Source organism: Alosa alosa, chromosome 11, assembly GCF_017589495.1.
Source record: "Alosa alosa isolate M-15738 ecotype Scorff River chromosome 11, AALO_Geno_1.1, whole genome shotgun sequence".
In the NCBI taxonomy this organism is placed as follows: Eukaryota; Metazoa; Chordata; class Actinopteri; order Clupeiformes; family Clupeidae; genus Alosa; species Alosa alosa.
Window position 1 is genome coordinate 23,585,059 of NC_063199.1, and position 25,294 is coordinate 23,610,352.

At 45.9% G+C, this 25,294-nt stretch overlaps 1 protein-coding gene across 1 annotated transcript in view; it reads left to right on the plus strand.

Annotated features, from left to right (window-relative positions):
• LOC125303230 (cGMP-inhibited 3',5'-cyclic phosphodiesterase A-like) overlaps positions 1-25,294 on the plus strand; it is a 97,077-nt gene that overhangs the window by 9,020 nt on the left and 62,763 nt on the right. The gene's annotated exons all lie outside the window — the stretch shown is intronic.

Consider the following 25,294-nt stretch of genomic DNA (forward strand, 5'->3'; position numbering starts at 1 on the left):
ACACACACACACACACACACACACACACACACACACACACACACACACACTTCCAAACCTGTCCTGGTAGTTCTCTGGCTATTGTCACGTTAGCCTCTCTGCACGTGTGAAGCCCCCATCCACCCCCCCTCGTCCCTGCCGTACAGACACCCTGTGTTCTCTCACACGCTCTGCTCCCATTTCAAATAAACATGTCCTACCAACGCTGACAACACGTGCAGAGAAATTACCAGAAAGGACACTCTGGTGAAATTGGTGGAATATTGTAACTTGAAAAAACACCTCAAAAGAATGTCAAAACATGGTATTTTCTGTTTGTCAGAAGTGCTCTTTCTGTTTTCTACTCGAATCCTCACATGACGACAACCACAGTGTTAGGTAGAGGTAAGCAGGGAGATTGGTCACTGTCGTTAATAAATGACCACAATTTGCACCAGCGTGATTTACTGCCATCCTACTCTGAGAGACTTAATCACATTGTCCCTGTTAACAAAATGAACTTGCGGTGGAAGAATGAGATCCAAACAGCTATGTTTGACTTTAGGTTAACAATGTTTTGTTTGGAGGGAGTTGTCTGAACAATTTACTGAAGGAAAATGGAACTCTCATATACCATATAGATTGTCAAGTTGTGAAATGGCATAAGGCACTGTGTGTGTGTGTGTGTGTGTGAGTGTGACAAGTTGTTTCTCAGCCTGCAGCTACTCTCCTCTGTATTAGCCCATGAGAAGGTAGGGAAGGAGAGCTGAAAAACAAAGGCGCATTTTGAAAGCCAGGGCTCTTGCATATTGGGTAAGTGCTGGTGTAAATGCATAGCCTCCAGCTGGTAGCGTTTATGACTTTCATTAATGTTCTCGGTTCTCTCCACAATTGCCCGTAGCCCAAATGCGTAATTCTACTAATTGCTTGAAGCTGCTGGCTCCTGGAGAGAGACAGAGAGAGAGAGAGAAAGAGAGAGAGAGAGCAATGTACAGTACATGCCGAGTGAGGCTGCCATGCCAACACGCACACAGTCCCGAGGTCCCGTCGTTTACCCCTTTGCCCTGGCTCCAAGGGCGGAGGGATACAAGCTATTAGGCAATATGTGTGCAAATTCCCCTCTACCTCTCTCTTTCTCTCTCTCTCTCTCTCTCTCTCTCTCTCTCTCTCTCTTTCTCTTAGCTCACGGCTGGACGGAGCTCTAACTTGTCTGATGTCTTACGGTTGTCCTCGGGGTGCCTTTGGTGTGGTCACCCTGCCGTTACAAAGTTTACAGAGTGCCGTGGGGGGCGGAATCGATGGGGCCCGGTGCTTCCTCCTGGCCAGAGGTGAAGTCACCTGGTGACGCACGCCTGCCGGGGACTGTCCTGCCCCATGTCTTATTGATTTCTCAGCGCACACTTCCTCTTGTGTTGCCTAGAAACAGGTTGCAGCAGAGTGGACTTCTCTCTCTCTCTCTCCCCTTCTCTCCCTCTCTCTCTCTCTCTGTGTGTACCTTTCTTGTAGCGTACTTGCACTACTAGTTTCTACTATGCCACGATCAATCATGTTGAATGGCAGGCTGGCATGTGCTTGTGGGTGGCCAGCTGGCCTGGTCTTGGCGTGGAGAGAAAAGACTGAGTTCCAGGGGGAACAGTCCTCACACACACTTCAGAAAAATGTGGCGGAAACACAATGGGGGACTTGAAGTGTGAGATTGTGGTGGAGCTCATTTCATTCACTTGCATCTGATTACACATGTATCACCTTGGCAGAGCCATGAATGAGTATTATGTGTTTAGGGCTTGTGTGTGTGTGTGTGTGTTTGTGTATTTGTATATGGATGTGTGGGAGTGTTTGTGTCTGCATGTGTGTCTGGATAGTATCTGTGCATGAGCGTGTACCTATTTAATCATTAGGCTTCCGTGACAAATCCAGTCCAGTATCTTTATCTGAGCCTTGTAGCCTCATTGACCCGACAGACTGCAGTGAGGAGCAGAACTGTGCAGACTTCTAAGGCTTCATCCCACACCTCTGTGCTGCCTTTGTTGCAGCGGCCCCTGTAGTTCTTAACACATTCTTTGCTTGCACTTTTGTTCTTTGCCCTGCCGCTGTAAAATAGAAGCGTAGCAGAGTTCGCTACAGTTTTGCACGCTTTTTTGTTTCCTCGCTGTTTTTCATTGCTTCTCTGGGGGGACCAGAGTGAACTTTTTGTGATTTCTGTTCAAATTACTTCATGTGTAGTGCGCTCATAACTGCTCGGTCATGGTTTGTTAGCGCGAGGCAAAAAAAGAAAGTCTCTAGTCAGCTGTTGTTGCTTTCCCTCTGAAGTCCTGCAAGAAAAGCCAGATTTCTGCAAGAGGGACTTTTACTCCTGAGCGTGTCAGGAGGCTCGAGCCTCCAAGGACCTGAAAGCCGTGAGCTGCCTTGTTGGCTGCACTCCACCATCACAGGACCAAGCCGGCTTTGTTACCGTTAGACCAATTTAAGGGTATAATCGGCAATATGGCTATTACACAGTGTTCTTGCTTTGACTGATATTTAGATCATTCTTTTTATTTGGTTTTAGTATCATATTCAATTTAAATTTTTTTCTTTGTTATTTGTCTGTTATTTGTTGTTCTATGATTGTGTAAAAGAGCTCAATGTTCAATGTCAGTCTTCCCTGAATAAACCATATTTTATGATGATACTGTGAAAGGTGAGATTCTTACTGTGGAGTTCCGTAGAACTTTGACCCTTTACCCAATGTGCCGACGTGCCACTGCAGAAACGCTGCACTTAGCTCTCAGCCCCGGGCCCCAAGCCTTACGCAACAGTCCAGCTCCACGACTCCAGCCGCAGAGCCAAATGGCAGCACATCCACAGACTTGAATGACACCTCTGAATGAACCTCCAGACCTGAAAATCATTACGTTTCATTCAATGGGGGTCACTAGAGTTTGGACAGGTGTCTGGAGGTACGATTGACTCGGAGTGATGGCTCTGTCCCACAAAGCTTGTGTGAGTACTGCCGGTGTGCTTCTCTGAAATGGCCTGGAGTGGGGTGCCATGCGAGCCGAGTTCCGTGCCACGACACCATCTGCTTTTATTCGCAGCAGGCCGCCGACAGACGCCTGTCTGGACAGTGTGGACACCCCATGCCGCTGTTCCCATTAAAACATTATGTAAACCGGATTTAGAGGAGACAACCAGAGAAGCACTCATTTTTTTTTTCTTGGCCAAGTTCACCTCTTGCACTCTGGTCATGGCAGGCAGTGGCGGTATCATAACGTCCCCTGCCGTCAGTCGGAGTGGCCAGCTCTTACGTAAGGCTGTTATCGGCCATTGGATGGGGCTTGACCTCATAGGTCTGGCTTTTCAAAAGGCTGTGACTGGTTGGACTAAAGGCAACTATCCATACCACAATGATACCTCCCTTCAACTCTAATTCTGCAGAAAACAAAGGAAAATAAATTAAAATGTGTAATACAAAAGATTTCTTCGCATGGGAAAAATAGCATACTTCATTCTTTCTGGCCTTTGCATGGTATTATACAAGGGATAAGGGAAGTGGCATCTGAATATGTTTGATTGCTATTCCTTTTTTGACTCAAACTAGGGTTCCTCAATTATGACAAAAATCATAATCATGATTATTTTGGACAGTATTGAGATCATGATTATTTAACATGACTCAGTGATTATTTTGGACTGTATTGAGATCATGATTATTTAACACAATTACTCAATGTTTTTGCTGTATTTATTGCTCAGCACAAAACTAAAGCATTGTTGCAAAGCAGAATGCAGCAAAATAATTGTTATTTCATAATCGTCGAAAGCCGATTGATTGACGATTAATTGTTTAATTTGATTAATTGCCCAGCCCTTACTTGAACCGTACTCACAGACTTCCTTGTACCATTATCATCATAACAGAAATCCTGTTAGTATTTAAAACACCTACTCTTGAAATGAATGCTCATGACATGTTCCTGCTCATCTACGCTTTTAACTGCCTGACCCGGCAAACCGGTGCGGAGATCAATGGGCAGAGGAGGAAGTTGGCTTCCCCAAGCACACGGGAGAACAGGGCCTGCTTTGCCTCAAACTCTCCCTGTCCTTCCCGTTCCATCACCCCCAAGGCCACGCAAGTGATTCATGGGCCAGAACAGTAAGCACAAACCTTTTAGCTCCTCTCGGCCCTGCCTGTTGGTCAGGAACACCATGCAGGAGACTCCTTGAGCGACTCGCTGGTTACTCGCTGGTGAAGGATTGGAGGAAAACAGTGTGGTGATGATACCACCGCCAACCTCGTGCCCCACCCCCCCCCCCCCCCACCCCAAAACACACACACACACACACACACACACATACACACACACACACACACACTTCCAAAGGCGTGTCACACAGAGTTCATTTAAATCTCCTTTTGTGTGACAGAGGATGTCTCGGTATGGAGGGCTTGTTTAATGAATGGCCTTTTTTGGTGTGCTCCAGAGTGTTTACTATGTAGCTGGGTTCCTCTCTGTTACCTTTTGTGGCATAGCTGTACTTCCAGGCCCGCTCCAGACTGAGGAGAGCCCAAAACATTTACCCTGCTCTCCCATTTAGAGGAGGGAGGTGGACTGCCACACTCGAGTTTCGCAGTGATGCTGGACATTCGTCTTTCTCAGTGTTTATGCAAACAGTCTGCTGGTGGTCTGTGCTCATGTTCTGTTGTGGTCTCCTTGGACACCACGCAGGTTATCGGGAGATCTGCATTGGTGTCCGCCCACACTTTAAACATTTGTTTATTGGGGTTCACTCCATTATAATTCCATTTGATTTCCTTTGATTGACTTTAGATAGTATATTGACCTCAATGCACGACTTGAAATGCCACTTAACTAACACAAATGGCTTTTTTTTGATGGGGGCTTTCTTTTTAATCGCTTAGAAGAAATTCAAATCAGACACACGCTTGATTGAGCTTTTCAAGCGGTCACCGAGGTCGACTAGAAATGAATAATTTCTCTGTGTTTATTTTCTGCCTGAGCTGGCTCACTGCTTCATTTTGGAATGGCAAAGATCGGCGTGTTCGCCCTGCTGTCAGAAATGGATTCCGCTGCTGCTGCTGCTGCTTCGGTGGCCTCATCTGCCTGGGCAGTGACGTCAAAAGGGTGGGCAGTGCACAGAAGGGTGTGCAGCGGACAGGCCTTTTGTGCGATGAGCTCATTATTTCAGAAATGTCAGCCCTAATGAAGATTAGTCACATTCACGAATTGACTCCATTTAGTGATGCCGAGCACTCAGGGGTCTGTGGAGGGGTTAGGGAGAGGGGGGTGCTTGGGATCCCGTCACAAAACATTAGCCGGCGCACATCCCACCTCTCCGCTGCGCTGACAAACTCTCAACTCCACTTGCTCTCTGCTCTCCTCCCCTGTCCTCTTCTTTCCTCCCCTTCTCTCTACTCTCCTCTCTTCTCCTCTCCTCCCTTCCCCTCTCCTCCCCTGTCCTCTTCTTTCCTCCCCTTCTCTCTACTCTCCTCTCTTCTCCTCTCCTCCCTTCCCCTCTCCTCCCCTGTCCTCTTCTTTCCTCCCCTTCTCTCTACTCTCCTCTCTTCCCCTCTCCTCCCCTGTCCTCTTCTTTCCTCCCCTTCTCTCTACTCTCCTCTCATCTCCTCTCCTCTCCTCTCTTCCCCTCTCCTCTCTTCCTCCCCCCTCTCCTCTCTTCTCCCCCCCTCCTCTCCCCGCCGTGGTGGTGGCTGTGCATGCTCGGTGTCACCTGATTTCATCCTTAGTTCAGCATTCGGCTCATGTCCAGGGACCGCAGATGGGCTGCCCATTCAAAAACGCCAGACCACTAAAGAGCGCTCAGAGAGAGAGAGAGAAACAGAAATGGAGAGAGAAAAAGTGTGCTCAGCCCATTCAAACAACACTGCAACACTCAGGGGCTTTCACACACAAACACACCCACACACAGGAGCACGCACACAAACACACACACACACACACACACACACACACACACACACACAGACAGACACACACACACACACAAATACACACACAAATACGGGAGCGTGCACAGAAACACACACACATACGCACACACACACACATTAGGGTTGCAAAGGGGCGGAAAATTTTAAGCTGGGGAATTTTGGAAATATTCCAAATTAGAAACTTTCATGGAATTAAAGGAAATTATGGGAATTAATGGGAATTTACGGGAATTAACTGGGAATTTTTGGTAACTCCTACTGTTTCATATACAGACATTAACATTTTGTTTATTTAAATAAGCAATATGATTTGTTCGTTTCGTGATTTAAACAGCATACAAAGATAGCTAATATGCTAGCGGGAATCCCATTCTCTGCCTATGGTTTACTAGCGTGCTAAGCTAGCAACACTGAAACCACTGAACTGCCCAAGATACACCACGCCACTCAACAACAAAATCCAATTGGTTGGAACATTGACTGACAATCAATTTGTTCAGTTAGAATTCCAGAAAATGATAAAACAAATAAAAATGTAATGACAACATACCACCCCAACCAAACCTTATAGATTATGTAAATTATATATAAATTGTCAAGCTTAATCAGACAGATTAATCGTCCCATTACAGTTTATGCAAAATGACGTACACCCATTTGAATGAAGACTCTGTTTGCAAACTTCCACCAGTTATTCCCACATGAGATGACATTTTCACTGGGAATTTATTTTCCCCACGCACATGAACGCATCATAGGTTTCCTTTATGTCTTTATGGATTGACGTATGTGCAGGGTAGAAATGACTGAAATTGCATTAAATCAGGTTGTTTTAACTAATATTATGCTGCAAGATGGGGTTTTGTCCACTACATTTAAGTTCCCTGTTATAGACTAACTTGCCATATTAAAAATTCCCAGTTTATTCCCATTAATTCCCGTTTATTCCTGTTAATTCCCATGGAAAGTTTCCAACTTTGAAAATTCCCGAAATTTTGCAACCCTAACACAAATACACACAAACACACACACAAATACAGAAGCGTGCACAAACACACACACATACGCACACACACACACACACACACAAACACACACACACACAAACACGGGAGCGTGCACAGAAACACACACACACACGCACACACACACACACATGCAAACACACGCACACACACACGCAAACACACGCATACAGCACACACACACACACACAGCCACACAACTGTGGCCATTGCTTGCCGCCTGTGATGTTGGGTCTTGATGCATTAGACCCTCATTCAAACTGTCCAGTGGCAGCATGTAAAGATTGATTCAGTGGCGCGCCATGGAAAGGTCAGCAGGCTTGTTTGGAGTGCGAGTCGGGTTTCCATCAGTCGGGCAGCGCGCGTGTGAGGCCCGGGCCAAGCAACACAAACAGCGTCTTTGAGATCCGGGCTGGCCCTGATACTACCATTAGCCACTTCACTCCACCCCACCCCCCCCCCCCACGCATTGCTCACCCAAACCCAGGCCATCAACATCCCTCAGTCACAGTTCAGCTCGCGCCCCCGTGCACCCTCTCCTCACTGACCTCTCCGCTCGTGACCGAACCCCCCCACCCCACACACACATGCGTTGCTCACCCAAACCCCAGGTCATCAACGCCCCTCAGTCACGTTACTTCTTCTTCACCTGTGCTTCCTCTTCTTCAGCCGTACTCACAGAGCTTCCTGTTGTTTGTACTGTACAGTGGTTTTGCGTCTGTGTAATAGTTAAGCATCTGTTAATGGGAGATTGATGACAGAGAACACCTCGATGTAAACTACTGTGCAACTAGACAGGAGGAACAAACGGTTCACAGAACAATCAGGATCTAGATCACAGATCTACTAGAACTGAACTTGCTGTCAAAAATTAACACAACAAAAAATAATACAACAACTGGTATGAATATAAATATAGAAATGTAGAAATGTGGATTATGAGACAGAAAGAAAGCGAGAAAGAGAATGACACAAGAGAGAGAGAGAGAGAGAGAGACAGACAGAGAGAGAGATGCATTGGTCTTTAATTTAATGTGCCTGTAGCCCTTGGGTCTCAGATAGCCCCCCTGTCTTTCTGTCATCGTCACTCTGAGTCACTCTCGCTCTCTCTCATTCCCTCTCTCTCTCATCCTTTCTCTCTCTCTCGCTCTCTCTCTCTCATTCTTCCTTTCTCTTTCTCTTTCATTCTCACTTTCTCTCATTCCCTTGCTCTCTCATTCTCTCTCTTTCTCTCATTCTCTTTCTTTATTTCTTTCTCATTCTCAGTTTCTCTCAGTCCCTCTCTCTCTCATTCTGTCTCATTCTCCCTTTCTCTTCTCTCTCTTTCTCTGTCATTCTCTTTAATTATCAGTTTCTCTCATTCCCTCTCTCTCTCTCATTCTCTCTCTTTCTCTCTCTCTCATTCTGTCTCATTCTCTCTCTTTCTCCCTCCATGACCTGCACATATCCACAGTCTGTACTTTCACAGTCAGACAGCCTTTGCATTTGAAAAAAGACAAAGGTTACGTATGAGTACGTTATGCAGTATTTTCCCTATGTCTGGTGCTGACTGATTCATTGTCATGTTCATCTAAGATGTATGCTGTTGGTGAAAGGCATCTTGTTTTCCCAGATAACCATAAAAAGATAGATAACCAGATAACCATACCCGTGTCAGTGTGTGTGTGTGTGTGTGTGTGTGTGTGTGTGTGCGCGCACGCGTATGTGTCTGTATGTTGACATAAGAGAGGAAAAAGCCAGTTCTTCTGCACACAGGTGTGCGTGTGTGTGAATCAGGTGAAGTGGCGAGGAGGATACCCGCCTCAGATCGGAAGCATTGAATTCTCCGTAGCTGTCATCCTCTGGAAACTTTAGGAGCACACACTGGTGGCATTAGAGAGCAGTGCATGGGGGCATTAGGAGCACACACTGGTGGCATTAGAGAGCAGTGCCCCATGCTGGGGGCATTAGGAGCACACACTGGTGGCATTAGAGAGCAGTGCCCCATGCTGGGGCATTAGGAGCACACACTGGTGGCATTAGAGAGCAGTGCATGGGGGCATTAGGAGCACACACTGGTGGCATTAGAGAGCAGTGCCCCATGCTGGGGGCATTAGGAGCACACACTGGTGGCATTAGAGAGCAGTGCCCCATGCTGGGGCATTAGGAGCACACACTGGTGGCATTAGAGAGCAGTGCATGGGGGCATTAGGAGCACACACTGGTGGCATTAGAGCAGTGCCCCATGCTGGGGCATTAGGAGCACACACTGGTGGCATTAGAGAGCAGTGCATGGGGGCATTAGGAGCACACACTGGTGGCATTAGAGAGCAGTGCCCCATGCTGGGGGCATTAGGAGCACACACTGGTGGCATTAGAGAGCAGTGCATGGGGGCATTAGGAGCACACACTGGTGGCATTAGAGAGCAGTGCCCCATGCTGGGGGCATTAGGAGCACACACTGGTGGCATTAGAGAGCAGTGCCCCATGCTGGGGCATTAGGAGCACACACTGGTGGCATTAGAGAGGTGCCCCTGAGCCAGGAAGGCGCTGGAGAAGCTGGCCTGGAGCAGTGTGCAGTCTCCACACCATAGCAAAACATCCTCATGGTTTGGAGAGTGGTTATTGGAATGCAACCCCTCTCCCCGCAATTGAGAGTCAGTCAGAGAAGGCATATTTTGTGTGTGTGTGTGTGTGTGTGTACAGTTATATTTGTGTCTGTGTGCTTGTGTGAGTACACTTGTGTTTGCATTTGTGTGTGTGAGTTTGTGCAGCAGTGTGTTTGTGCGTGTTTGTGTCTATGTGTGCATGTTTGCGCATTTGCATGTGTGCGTGTGTGTGTGTGTGTGTGTGTGTGTGTGTTTTTGCGTCTGCTGTGTGTGTGTTTGTGTGTGTGTGTGGACTTGCGCAGCTGTATTCCATTAAGATGTTTATGCTGCCGTGTCTGACGGGGCAGGGTTGACCGCTCTTCGGAGAAGCCAAGCGCTCTCAGCGAGCCCCTTGTTCCGGCCCAAACGGGAGAGGCTGCCCTCTCCGTTCCTCTCCTCTCCTCTCTTCTCCTCCTCTGTTTTCCTTCCCTCTCCTCTTATCTCCTCTCCTCTCCTCCTTTCCTCTCTTCTCCTCCTCTCCTCTCCACCTCTCCTCTCCTCTCCTCTCTGCTCCTCTCTTCTCCCCAGCCTCATGACCAGCTCCCAAACCAGACAAATAACAAAGACCATGAACCCAAACAGAAGCTACTGCAAACACTAGCAGCAGCGTCACACCTGTGTTTTTCAAGCATGGTCCATAATCCAATTCACACTTTACAGGCTGAGTTGCCTCATGCATTCATAGAAAGGTGAGAGAAACCTGAAATGTGTGTATACTATATGTGTGTGCTTACAGTACATACTCCTATCTATCTATCTATCTATCTATCTATCTATCTATCTATCTATATAATATAATATATATATGTATGTGTGTGTGTGTGTGTGTGTCTGTGTATGTGTGTGTGTGCGCTTACATATGTGTGTGTGTGTGTGTGTGTGTGTGTGTGTGTGTGTGTGTGTGTGCATGTGCTTACATATGTGTGTGTGTGTGCATGTGCTTACATCTGTGTGTGTGTGTGTGTGTGTGTGTGTGTGTGTGTGTGTGTGTGTGTGTGTGTGTGTGTGTGTGCGTTCTTGTGAAACAGCGCGTTGCTCTCCTATCCCTGCCAGTGAGCGGACAGAATAAGCAAACCCAACATGAGGGAAAGGTATGCCTCATAAATGAATCTGTTTTCCCCCGGGATCAAGAACATAATGTCTTTTTCTTTTTCCCTGAGGTTGCCCGGCCCCTTGTCTCTCTCTGGCTGTTCCATGTTTCCATAATGATGGAGGGTTGGAGTGAGTAGAGCAGGCGGAGGTAATGCCGGTCTGCAGGGGAAATGTTTCATACCTTGTGAACTCCCTACAAAAGTGACTCGAGAAGTCACTGACAGCTATATAAATTAACACATTGTGTCTTTAAATCTATGTTTTGTCATTTATCAGTTGTTTTATCTAAAATGATTTACAGTATTGTGTGTAGCTGTATATTTTTATTGGTATACTGTGTGTGTGTTCCATGGGTATAAATCTCATGACCTTGATGTTGTTAGCACCTTAGCACCTACAGATCTGCTAGTTGAGCATACTGTCTTGTATGACATGCCATCGTGCAGAGGCCATGGCAAGGCAGGTGTGCTAGTTGAGCTCCAGGAGCCTGTCTTGTATGACATGCCATCGTGCAGAGGCCCTGGCAGTGCACTCCAGCTTGTTAATGGAACAGAGTAATTGCACTGTGTCCCATTTGTTTAGCTTTGCATACATAATATGGCAGGGCCGCTTAGAGCATGTTAGTGCGATGTAGGTTAATTAGGAAGCAATGTCCCGATGATGCGCGAGGAGCTGTTGATTGATGTTATGGGGCATTACTTTCTAACCTGTCTTGGTGCTACTCCTGGCCTGGTCAGGGGCAAAGCTTGCTTATGCTCACTCTGTTGCTTTAGCTATTTATTTATAATTAACGTGAAAGTCATTAAGCTAAGAGTCCACTGGCCGTCCTTGTGCAGATGTGTGATGTAATACTGAAACAGTCACACGCAAGTAGACACGCACACACATGCATGCACCACCATTAATCTACATAAAAGCCATATCATAATTGTTATTTAATGGCACCCTTTACATCACTACCAATCACCAGATGGCGAAGCCCTGGGAATCCTTCTGAATACACTTACAAAAGAGTTATGGTGAGCGGTTAACCTTAAGGCAGGGATCACACTGGCCAGCGGCAAGCGGCAGGTTTCCTATTGTTCTCTATCACTGTTTCCCACACAATTGAATTCTATTTGTGGGTTTGCAGAATGAACTTGAATGCAACAGTTTTTTTTTACAAATTAGCGCAGTGTGGTTATGATTCTAACCAGATTTAAGCACAATTTAGTACAACCTGGAAAATCATTGTGTGGTGGTCAATGTTGATATTGTGGTGGGCCGCCACAAATAAGTCAATGTATGGGAAACAATGTCTATTGTTCGGAACAGTGGCAGCGCTAGCGTAACGCTAGCATTGAACAAGCTGAGCATTGAACTTGGTTCAGTCCAACACGAGAGTATTCAATTGTCAGTTTAGGCAAACCGTCTCTGTTACTTAGGAACAAGATAGAACTTATTATGGTCTGAGCGTTGCGTTACGCTTACCGCTGCCGTTACGTTATTGACAGGGTGATCCCTGCCTAAAGCAGGGGTGTTGTTTTGAACATTCTTACAAAGAACTCCGTTCCACAACAATTTAAGGTCCTAAAATTACATGTTGAATTGAACCCAGATATTCTTTAGAACTTTAATTTTCCAACATTCTGGTCACACTGGTGGTGTGACAGCACCTATTAAAGGAGACCATCTGAAGGTGCATCCTCCAGGTAAAGGATAATCAAATGAACCCTCTCTCAGTCAGGACAAGTCTTTTGAGTTCCAGGAAGCTCGTTTTAACCATGCTGGTATGCATGTGTGTGCCCTGCTGAATGCATGTGCATCCCTCTTCGCTCCAAGTGGAGCAAGCCCAGCAGCAGTTTGGAAATGTATCTTTCAACACCAGAATGTTGAACCCAGGGAACAAGTGGTTAACAAGCAAGTCAGTCAAGATAAAAGCTGTTATACACAAGCATGAAATCACAACAAGCTACGTTTACACAGTTTTACGAGCTAATGTACGAACCAATATTCAAACACAGTCATGCTCTTCATGACATTTAGTAATGTCCATAAAGAAAGACACCAGCAGTGTTCTTTATGACTGTTGACATCAGCAAATGTATTTACCGTAAAACTCCAAATAATAGCCCGGGCTTTTATTTTCCCAAATCGCCAAACTGCACCGGCTAGTATTAGAGACAGGCGTCTATATGAGACAGGCCTTTAATTCCCTTTACACAAAACTTTTCCTCTGCAAAGATGGAAAATATTATCGAATGAATTATTTCAAACACACTGAATGTCTACCTATATGACTAGGCTATCTGATGACAATTAAGGATCATCATTCATTTAGTGTTGAGATGTTGTTCATTGAGTGAGATACAGTAAGATCCAAATAGCGGGGATAGCCATAACAGATAAAACACGTTTTAATTAAACATAATCTACAAAGAGATCGTATCACACTGAAAGCTCATATTTTGTCACTAGCAAATAGCCTATATCGGTCCTTTGTCAAATACAGTTGCATTATCAGCCCTGACCAAAACCGTTCAGGAAGAATTATTTATGCAAAAGTGGAACGTGCTTAATGTTTCATTCTCCCTCCTTTTTGGCACGAATGAAACAGCATGAGAGAGCATGAACCATATTGTTTCTCCCGTTTTGTATTTGCCAAATTTGACAACAGTCTACATTCAAATCATAGCCTACTCCAGGCTCGCGGGAACATATTTTTGACCAGGGGTACTGAATAACAAAATAATCATGGATGTCCGACGATTTCTCCCCCAGCATATGATTTGAATTTAGACAGCTAAAAACGCCATTTCACCGCCGTGTATGAGTAGGTCTAAGAGTGAGAAGTTTTATAATGCCCTGGACAGCCACATTCCACTGCAACTATGCGCAGCACTTGCCACTCCGACTCATCAATAAAAACTGTGCGCGCACACGCCAGTCCCATAGAAGCGCACTTGCCTTTATATTACATTACATTACATTACATTACATTTGGCTGACGCTTTTTAACCAAAGCGACTAACAACATGGTAAACAGTAAGTTTTAGAACAATTCTCACAATTTTAGGACAGTTTAAAAGAACATTAGAGTACAGTAAGAATAAGTCGTCCGGTGAGTGCTGTTTTTTAACAGTTACTTGTCAGTTTAAAACGGCTGGGTGAGTGCTAGGATCAGTAAGACTTGTTGTAAGTGTTGCTATGAGAGTAGATGTTCTCTAAAGAGCTGGGTCTTCAGGAGTTTTTTGAAAGTGGAAAAGGATGTCCCTGCTCTTGTAGGAACTGGAAGTGTGTTCCACCAACGAGGAACAACAGATGAGAAAAGTTTGGATTGGCTTGAGCGTACTGGTGGTAGAGCTAGACGTCGTTCGTCAGAGGAGCGCAGCGGTCTGGAGGTAGTGTAAGTCTGTAAGAGGGCATTCAAGTAGGTGGGAGCAGAACCGGAGACTACTTTGTAGGCAAGCGTTAGAGACTTGAATTTGATGCGGGCCGCCATAGGTAGCCAGTGTAGCTGGATGAGCAGCGGGGTAACATGTGCCCTTTATATCATTAACCTATTTCGGTAGGTTATATAGCCAGAGAATGTCCGTAGACGGGCTAGCCTAGTCTAAGGTAAATTCCTTTTCTGACTTCGTTCTCTTTATCGCAATGGCATTTAGAATAAAGAATAACGTTCACGAACCGTTCTGGTTTTGTTACCAGCATAAAAACAAGCTTACCAACGGCCTATCCGCAAATTTTAAACACAAGGGATGAATTGAACGATGACGACCATATAGGCATAGTTCATATTGGAAAAAAAGTTATACAATTTGGAACTCTAGCTTTTCCCCACCGCAGTCTTTTAATGCCATCTAATCATAACGTGCGCAGTCTGCGCCATACTTAAGCCTAAATCACACCCAAGATTCGCAACGAGATGAGCAGCAACTTGATGCAACATTCCAAAACCTTGCAACTGTGACCAGACATGTGAATGCTTTGCGACGGCTTGTAACGACGTGCAACATCTAATTCACACTGCTGTAACCTCTTTCTGTAACGGTTTCGTGTCATTGCGAATCTTTAAACAGACGATCTGACGGGTTTTAGAAGATTAAATATAACCCGAAACTAAAAAACAGACCAGGCCTCTACTGGAGACCGGCCTTTAACCCAAACCTGTAGCCACGCCAGGCGTTTAAAAGAGACAGGCGTCTCTTAGGGACTCGGCGATTATTTGAAGTTTTACGGTATGCTTATGTCATGACAGGATTTTGTACATGGGTCTCACTTATTCACCATCTTATTAACTTGACCATTTTCACAGTTACGTAAAGTATGTGATGGCCAACCACCTGGACATTTCTCATCCTGACAGTGTTGTAGGGACGTTCTCTTCTCATGTAGGTCACAGCGTTTACAGTAAATACAGTAGCCTGCTGCTCACAGCAAGCAAGGTCTCCAAGTAATCACGCCGAGGCTCCACGTAATCATGCCGAGAAATTAATCGCTGGGGTCATGGGACCAAGTGATGGGACGGGCGTTCGATCGGCGCTTGTTGTTGTCAATGGGCTCTGTATTTCCTCTAGTGACACGGGAATCAATTTTCACTCCTATCCCATCCCGAGCCCACACAAATACTCCCGTCATATCCCGATCACGTGACTGCCCCTCCAAAAAAATCCTGTCCTGCAAAATCCCGAGAGAAAGGCTCCCGAATCCCGAATCAGTTTATATTTGCACGAACAATAACAGACATCAGCTCTTCAACATGGCCCATTAAAATCTAGAAAGTATCATTTTAAATCGTAAAAAAACCCTGCTGTCAACAATAGGCTAAAGCAGACATCCATAGACCGGACATGAGGCTTATTTGCATCATAGGCTACAGAGAGTTTCAATTGTAGATAGGCCTCTTTAAAGTTAATAGCAGTCTCCTCACATTCCATCTTATTTCGGATTCTAAAACTCACAAAAGTGCATTGGTGTAGTCGCTGACGTTGATTGATTGGCGGCTTGTGAACAGGGCAGCTGCTTTGTATTGCTCTGATAGGCTACTCTGCGGCTAGCAGTAGCCAATCAACAAACGTATTGTGAGTTGTAAGTGGTTCTCTTTTCTAGAAATGCCTTGCCATCTTTGGGTGCACTCACCGCATGTTTTAATGTAATCTCCGGCTCCGTTCCCCTCCCGTTGATTTCTGCCCGTCCCGTCCCTATCACGTTACCAACAGTGAAATTGACTCCAGTACCGCAGGACTCCCGCGGGAATACCGTGACCCGCGGGAGCCCCGAAAAATTGTCACCCTCTACTCTGTATGGCTGAACGATCTCGGGACAGACCTTATTGGAGGGACAAACTTTGTTTACTCTCCACAGCCTGTGCACACTCTTATCTGCCAGGCAACATTTCTGAAGTCGCCTCAAGCATGCGGAGAAGGCTGTTAGCAGCAGAGCTGTGGGCAGAGAGGGCTGCTCGGCCGCATGTGGGGGCCATTGTTATGAGGTCCTCTGATGTCATGGAAAGCCATGCGGCACGTGTTCCTGCTTCTTCATTCGTATTCCTCCCTTCTCAGCTGGGATGATATTGATGCATTCTTATGCAGTGTGGGAAGGACCCAAAATAGAAAGCACTTTGCTCTTCAGTGGTGTTAGTTACGACCCTCTGGTGGCTTGGCAACTGTCACATTTATTCACATTTGTGCTTTCAAAACAGCAAACAAACTCTAAAAGCAGACTGACAAATCTAAGCTCTCCTGCCTAAATGATTTGACTTATGAGTTTCCCTCACACGGATCGTCGTGTGATGGAGTTTGGTTGGTGACTGATTGCCGTATCTTTTTTTGTGTGTGAGATATGAGAGAGTATTCACAATAGTTTCCCACTGTGAAAAAAGGCTGTAGACGGCTGTGCAACTCTTTTGTTTGACTGGTCCCATTTTCCTTTTTTTTTTTTACTGGCCCGCTCTCCTCTCCCTGAGTCTGGGTGAGTAATCACATAATGCCTGCTTTGACGTCAGCCCGTTCGCCGGTCGCCATGGTTACTCAGCGCGCCCCTGCCCCCAAGAGGTAATTTTTAAACATTCATCCTGCAGCAGTTCTTAGCTTCCCAGCCTTGTTCACAAACTCTGGGGGGTAGGTGGGGGAGGTAGGGTAGGTAGGATAGGGTGGGATGGGGTAGGTGGGGGAGGTAGGGTAGGTAGGATAGGGTGGGGTGGAAGGGAGGTGCTGTTAGCTGTTGCCAGCAGGCTCAAGTTGTTTTCCTTTCTCCATTTCCCATTCTGGCTCCTTAGAATAGGACAGTAGTACCTCACAGAGTTTACATCATTATACACCACACATCACAGAGGCCTGTGCAGAGGAAGTATGGTGCGTTTTGAAAGGCTGATACGATCTGGCCGCTTCTTTAAGTGCTGTTTATAAAGGCCTAGCTGTCTTAGTGGTGTGAATATAAAGGAGATCAGGGCTGAGCGGTCAGGGCGGCGCTTTGGACTGCACACAGGGACACAACTCAAATAAGTTTTATCTGACCCGAGAGCTGGTTGAGTGACAATAAAAAGGATGATTAAAAATGCATCTATATCCTTTCACTTTCCCTTAATATATTGGGTTGTTCAGACCAGACCAGCCCTGACTTTCATGGTGGTGCCTGGACCCCTTAGGCATTTTTTAAATGTTTTTTCAGGGAAAGGTGTTTTTTTTTTCCATTGAGTGGAATTGAGAGAAACAGCAACTATCTGGTGTGGATGCTGAAGTGGAGTGAGTTTTAGGCCGCGCAAGGGAGAAGCTAAACGATGCTGATGTCTGTCCCTGGCGCTCATTAGATCGGAAGGGAACTGGCCGTAGCCTCTTCATTTGGTGTGACGTGAGGAAGAGCAAAGGGCCTGCACCCCAGCAGAACAGCACTCCTGTCTGGCTCTCTTTGCTCCCACACAGCCCCGCTCCAGGACGACTATCAATTTTTATTACCTGCCAATTAGGGCCTGTCAGGGACAGGGGTGTGTGTGTGTGTGCGTGTGTGTGTGTGTGTGTGTGTGCATGTGTAGGACATGTGTGTGTGTGTGTGTATGTGTTAGTGCTGTGTGACATTAAATCGCTGACGAGACTGTTGAGGGATGACCATGAATAACCCCCCACACACACACACACACACACTCCCTCCATGTTGTCTGTCTGGTTGGTGATCTGGCCAACCTGGGCTGTTGATTTCAATCAGCAGTGGCACCCTCATTAGGCGAGTGAGACCAGGTCCTGGTGCTGCTTAGATTAGGGGACACGGGCCTAATGCTCTGCTCTGCACTGCACTAACCCAATGAGGACAGTCAGCGCCAGGGATGGGCAGCGTGCGTGTGCGTGTGTGTGTACTTGTGTACGTGTGTGTGTGTGTGTGTGTGTGTGTTTGGTGGATGGGCAGAGCAGGGGACCGAGGACCAGAGCTGGCCACCATTCAGCGAGCATGCTGCCCTGCGGCACTGGCAGCTCCAGCCAGACATCTGAGGAGAGAGGGGGGAGGGTGTGTGTGTGTGTGTGTGTGTGTGTGTGTGTGTGTGTGGGGGTGGTTCTGGGGTTGGGGTTGGGAGGGTTGAGTGCTAGTGGTGAAGCACTATCAAACCACAAACTTCAAGTTGCTGTGGGCGAGTTTCTTCCCCGAATGTTCCATCACACCCACAAGGTTATGTAACCCTCCTGACCAAAAACCACAACTTTTAGTCTCACCTCCCTCCCACTCGTGTCCACTCTCTCTAGTCTCCCGCAAACCATTTCAATAGCACTTGCCACCATGCACTGACCTCACAAAACCTAACTTCTCCTCATACTTCAGACATACTCTGCTTCATATGTTATATTTTCGGTCGCAATATTAGTAAATTAGTGTGTTGAAAGGACTTAACTCAACCTTTCCCATTCATATGCCAAACAATATACAGTACCTCAACAATAGAGATGGACCACCGTGCACAATCAAGGCATCCGCTATCGAACACAGGCCCTATTAGTGTGGCTATATACAGTAATAAGATTAGACAGCGTTTGCTCTTTAGCTCTGGGAGTCTGTTTTCGATTAGATTAATGTGCATCGGGTAATAAACCTTCTCGCAGATGGAAAAGCAATGACCACTTGCCCAGATTTGAGTTGGTTTGAACTCCGGGGTGGCCTGTGTGTAGAGTGGAGGGGACGCGTCCAAACCTGGTCATGTTCATTTGTTGTCCTGTTTTATTTTACAGCCTCTTTTTACAGGACTGACCCTTGTGCGCTACCCCTTAATTAATCGAACCGAGTTTGGCCTACCTGGAAGCAAAGGCTCTCGTCTGGGGGAGGGTTTTGGGAAAAAGAGGGAAGGGGTTCAATCGCATGAGAAAGGTGATCATTATCGGTCTGGTTGAGGCTTCTGCTCTTTCCCGACCACGTACAGTATTAAGACATGGCCGCTTCTTTGGGTCGACCAGTCTGGGTTCTGGTCCAGCGTTCTGGACTCTTCCAAGCCGGGGCGGCCACAGACCCACGCCGGAGTGGACTGGCGCTCCAAAACAGTTTCAAAACGCTTATGAGCGTAGTTTGCACCTCCAGAACATCAGCACACAGGCTCGTTGGTGTGCAGGGGTGAAAACACAGGCTCCATGCCCAGCTGCCTAGCAGTAGCCCTTGGTTCCACTCAAGTCAATGTCAAGGAGCATCCCCAGCCTCTCCCCCACAAGTTCCCATGCTGTTGAATGGAGATATGACTAGTATACATCTAAATAGTAGCCTTTGTAGGTAACATTGATCTACATGGTGGTTCTGTTAAGGTTTTGTAAGAGTTTCCCATCCATCTCTCTCTCTCTCTCTCTCTCATTTCCTCTGTGTCTTTTTCTTTCTTTCTCTCTCCCCTGTCCTTCTTTCTCTCCTTCTCCTTCTCTCTCTCCTGTCTCTCCTCCTTCTTTCTCTCCTTCTCCTTCTCTCTCTCCTTCTGTCTCTCCTCCTTCTTTCTCTCTCTCACTGTCTTTTTCTCTTTCTTTCTTTCTATCTTTCTTTCTTTCTTTCTCTCACCCCTGTCCTCTCTCTCTCTGTCTCTCTCTGTTTGTCTCTGTCTCTGTCTCTCTCTGTCTTTTTCTCTTCTATCTCTCCCCTGTGTCCTCTGGGATGGTATAGTGAGTGTGAAGCATTGCCTTGTCTCCTGATAGTTCTGCTTTGTTCCAAAAAAGACTCCCTGGAGCCTTCAGGGGGATTGTGGGGTTGGCGTTGGGGGAGTTGTGAAGGTCAGAGGTTACCATGACTGTTTCCTCAGCTGCAGCGCAGGCAGGAGTTGTTTTGGATTCGCCGTGGCCCGACCAAGGAAGCCACTGCCGCTTGTAACGTTAAACTTCTCCCCTCCCTCCCTGCATGGTTCTCCATCAGTGCTTCTCCTCATGCAATAAACGGGCAACTACAAACAACTGGAGAACGTCAGGCCCGTGCGCATGATGAAAAACATTGCAATCAACAAAGGAGTAGATATACCAGCATGAGACAGCACGACGCGAGACAGCACGAAAGAGAGATCAGTACGAAACAGGGTAGTTTGCCTGTAGACTGCTCCCAGTCACCAGTGTAGTTTTGTATTAAATATCACTGGTGCCCATCGAGCAAAATGTATCACTTTTGTAAAAGCCCCTTTGTTTGAATTAGGATGTGGGGGGATCAGTGATCATAGGGACAAGGAGTTGCTTTAGAGTGATCTGTTGATGTGGTATGTATGAGGTTGTTACATGTTTGGCTCCTCTCTGGAACTCTACAGATGCTTGGCTTGTGGAAAGAGTTTTGGACTGTGATGTCAGATGAGATGGAAAATTGAGGGACAGAAAGAAACCCTGTATATATTTGTACAAGGATTCCTTCCATGTTTAAATAGCAGCCTTTACGGTGCTGTTCAGCACTGCCACGCCAGCCTGCCGCGGCTGCTGCTGCAGGAAAGTGCACCATATCATACAAGCTGCACTAGCACATGCACAAACATAAACAAAGTATAAAACAAGGCTACAGAATACGTGGCATACTTTTAAACAGTAATGTGAAGTACGCTCCGCTTACTATATGCATGCATCTTTAATATTAGTTTTAGAGCAGACTTTTGAATAGATATTTTACTGGTAGCCAATAATTTTCAGTAGAATTTGTACACAATACAGTAGGTCTCTGTGTTGTTATTACAGGTAAATAACATAGTTATGACACAACTACTAGATTTAATATTTTCAACTATGAGTAGCGTGCCTTGATTCTAAATGGCTGTTTGTCTAATCAGTCATTCATTCATCATTACTATAATCGCTCCATGCGAATAGGTTGTTTCTGCATGGTCAGTACCTCTAGTGTCTCTCATTATCAGACGTGTTCCTGTTCCTGTGGTTTGAGAAAGGCTCACACACACACACACCCCTAAGCACATGGAGGCAGATTGGGGGACATGGAGGCTGGTTAGGGGTTCGGGCTTGTAACCGAAGGGGTGTCGGTTCGATCCCCGACCCAGGATAAAAAAATGTGGGTGGGGGAAGTGGTTGACCCGCTGTAGCAAGGCAGCTCACTGCTCCGGGTTAGTGTTTGCTTCACCTCACTGTGTGTTCACTGTGTGCTCTTTGTGTTCACTAATTCACGGATGGGATAAATGCAAAGACCAAATTCCTTGTATACGCAAGTATACTTGGCCTATAAACCTGATTTACATTTACATCTCCAGACATCTGATCATCTGAACACCGCCATGCAGGACACACACACTCACATACGCACACATGCACACACAAACAGAAGCACACAGTGGCAAGCAGCCATGCACACACACACACACAGTTCTTGCTGAAACTCCCTTCTAATTTTCTATAAGGGAGTTAAAGTGCTATAAGTTAAATAAATATGATGGAGAACTACACTAACAACTAATAAAATCAAATGTGGTGTATTAGTGCCTACCTCAAGTGAAGCCTTATTATAACCTTATTATAGCCCATGTGACACTTTAAGCAGGGTAAATGTGTGTGTGTGTGTGTGTGTGTGTGTGTGTGTGTGATTGTGTGTGTGTTTGTCTACATGATGTTTGGATGCGAGGCACCTTTCCCATGGTAACAAAAAAGTTGGATTCCGCACTCTCCACAATCCTCCATAAATTTTTAGCATTATGTCCAACATGGGAGAAGTGGTCAGCTCAGAGGATAGTCCATTTTCTCAAAGCTCCCTGAGATCCTTCCAGAACTACATGATTAATCTCATGTCCGGTCTTTTGGAGACAAATAATTTTGAAGGCAAACAATAGCTCTTATAATCTGCATGATGCTGGGGATTTTCTTGCTCTAATTTTCAGTGTATTGTGCAACGTTATAGTCTTTCTGCCTGACCCATATTAAGCTGTGCAAACTCAATTCATCTCACTGTTTTCCATATGCAAGACACATAATGAGTTGTTTATTCGTTGTAAAGGCTCCTTTGACGTAGTTGGACACCCAGAAAAAGATATATTGTTCAAGTCAGTCTTATGGCTTCATAAAAGTTTTACAGTGCAAGTGCAGCACCCTGGGCTTTTGTTTGAGTCAGACAGTCAGCAGTAAACAAGCAGAAGTGTGTTTATTTTTCATGACTTTTATGAATGCTGTTAGTGGAAAATGGGGAACTTAGCTCCATAATATGCTCTAGTTTTGGTGCTTTGCCATTTTCTGACCCAAATTTTAATCAAGTGTTACAATAACAGAGAATATTATTAAACATTGTTGCATTCCAAACTTTTCTTGGGAGTTAGTGCATTTTAGTCAGGCTTGTTTTGTCATACAAATGGGAATAATCCATATGCAGCTATGGCTGTGGAGAGGAGACTGTGGGTTGGACGTGTGGTGGTGGTTGAGGAGTCAAGAGTCATATTTACAGAATTCTGGAACCCTGTGTAGAGTATTGTACCCCGCGCCCAAAGAACAGATAGTTCCCTCTGGTTTTGCTGGAACCCTGTGTAGAGTATTGTACCCCGCGCCCAAAGAACAGATAGTTCCCTCTGGTTTTGCTGGAACCCTGTGTAGAGTATTGTACCCCGCGCCCAAAGAACAGATAGTTCCCTCTGGTTTTGCTGGAACCCTGTGTAGAGTATTGTACCCCGCGCCCAAAGAACAGATAGGTCCCTCTGGTTCCAGGCTCCACCCCAGCACAGTTTCCCACCGCTGTTTTAAAGGCACCTGGTCACCTTCAAGCCCTCACCTCTTCAAACGACAAAAAAAAAAAAAAAAAAAAACAAGCCACACAATCACACCATCTTTTGTAGGTGTCGACAAATAGTGTTGCAACCCCAGGTTTAAAAGAAAAAAAGGCCAGACAAAAGTTCTTCTGGCACCTTCCAAACCGACCGGTCTCATAAAACAAACAAATACGTAAGAGCTCTGTTCCCGCCGCTCTAAGACCTCAACAGACCTGAGCTGCCATGAATGTGCCATTATATCCTAATAGGTCTGGAGCCGCGGGCCTGGCCTGTCTTAAGGAGGTGGGGGGGCAGGGGCAGGGGCAGGCAGGCTGGCGGTATTTACCCTGGGGCAAATCCAGAAGCACTAGGTTAGGGGACCAGGGGCACTACTTGTTTCTGAATGCACAGAACATGCTGACAGTTGCAGGGAAGGATACACTCTTAAAACAACTTGTGTTGTTTTTAACATATATACAATATGTGTTGAAAATAACACAACTTGTGCTCTTTTTCTTTGTCTCTTTTTTCCAGATAGGGACAACACATTAGTTTTAAAAGTGTATCAGTCTCTGTTATAGTGCATAGAGTGTTGGAAACATTGAAGGGTGCTTTGTGTGTGATAATGTTATCATGGGAGAGAAATCAGAGTCTTGCTCTTTATTGCTGTAACTTTGTAGTTTTAATAAAATGCTAGGTGTGCTGTGGCACTTTTTGTGACAGAGTTCTGGTCCATTTGCAGAGGAAAGTTTCACATATTCTTGTCAGCATAGTCTGTTTCAAGCTAACATTGGGTGTTGAGATGCAATAGAACCAGGTGATGTTTCAATGTGCAATTTTCATTTGCTTTGAAATATTATAATGCTTAGTTATTTCAGATGTTAGCAAATACTGTAAATATGCTTAAATACTTATTTAGTTTTATTTCATAAATATTAATTAATTTTTTTTTTTTTACATTTTTTCACATGATAATTTACACTGAATCACCATTTACATTCATTGATTAATAGTAGCTTGAAAGGGCCTAATCCATGCAAATTTCAATGCATCATTTTAAGCATATAAATGTATTAAAATGATTTAAAGCTATTTGTTCAACAATTATTATTTTTTGTCAGTGTACATTAGCCCAAATGGCATAAAAATGGATCCTTAACATGAAGGCATGAAGTCTCAGGCACCCAAACAAGCCCCCTCCCTCCCCGGGCCCTTTATTAATTAGCTACAGCCCTGTTTCCACATCCATACTACAGGGGCGTTTTGTTACCCATGATTACCCAGGGCCGAGCGCATTCACAGCCCACTGAACCCCACACAGAGAGGCTGTGTTGTCTGTGTTGGGGTGTGTTGGGGTGTGTGTGTGTGTGTGTGTGTGTGTGTGTGTGTGTGTGTGTGTGTGTGTGTGTCTGGGGCCGCGCTGGGCTGTGCAGGAGATCACCACGGAGACGGAAACCCCTCCAGTGCTGCTGGTCACGGTCTGAAGGGCCCAGGGTGTGTGTGTGTGTGTGTGTGTGTGTGTGTGTGTGTGTGTGTTCATGGTCTGAAGGGCCTGGTGTGTGTGTGTGTGTGTGTGAGTGTGTGTGTGTGTGTGTGTGTGTGTGTGTGTGTGTGTGTGTGTGTGCCTGCTTTAGGGGTATGGTACTTTCATGTGTAGTGCATTTATGAAACGTGTGAGAGTGCATTTACATTATGTGTGCAATAGATGCACTGTAACAGCAGACCATTAAAGTTCCCCTACTTCATCTGTTCCCCGTGTCCTTGGGTATGCGGCTGGGCGCCTCCCTCTCCAGCAGTGACGCACATGACCCTGAGAGACTGACCCCCGCGGCAATAGCGGTAAAACATTAGACAGCATGAATGAGATCACCACACGGAGCTTGCTCTCTCTCTCTCACACACACACACACACACACACACACACACACACACACACACACACACACACACACACACACACATACTCATCACACACTTTCATGCATACACACACACACACAGAGACACACACACGGTCTCATGCCCATACACACACACACACACACACACACACACACACACACAGACACACACACACACACACACATGCACTCACACACACACACACACACACACACACACACACACACACACTCACTCTCATGCACACACATACTGTACAGATGCATAGACACACACACACACATGTACAGATGCACACACACACACACACACACACACACACACACACACACTTTCATGCACAGATTGCACACACACATACAGATGTATACACACACACACACACACAGACCTCTCTGGCAAGGTTTTTTTAGGAAAAGAGGAGGAGGACGAGGAGCCCTCGGGTCAGGACTTCCTCCACACCTGGACCTGAGCAGTGACGTGTGTTTCTGGGTCACCAAACAGCTCTGCCATCTGCCCTCCTTGGTTCTCACGCGCGCTGCAGATGCCTTTTGCACCACCACAGACCGCCCTCTCTGATCAGACC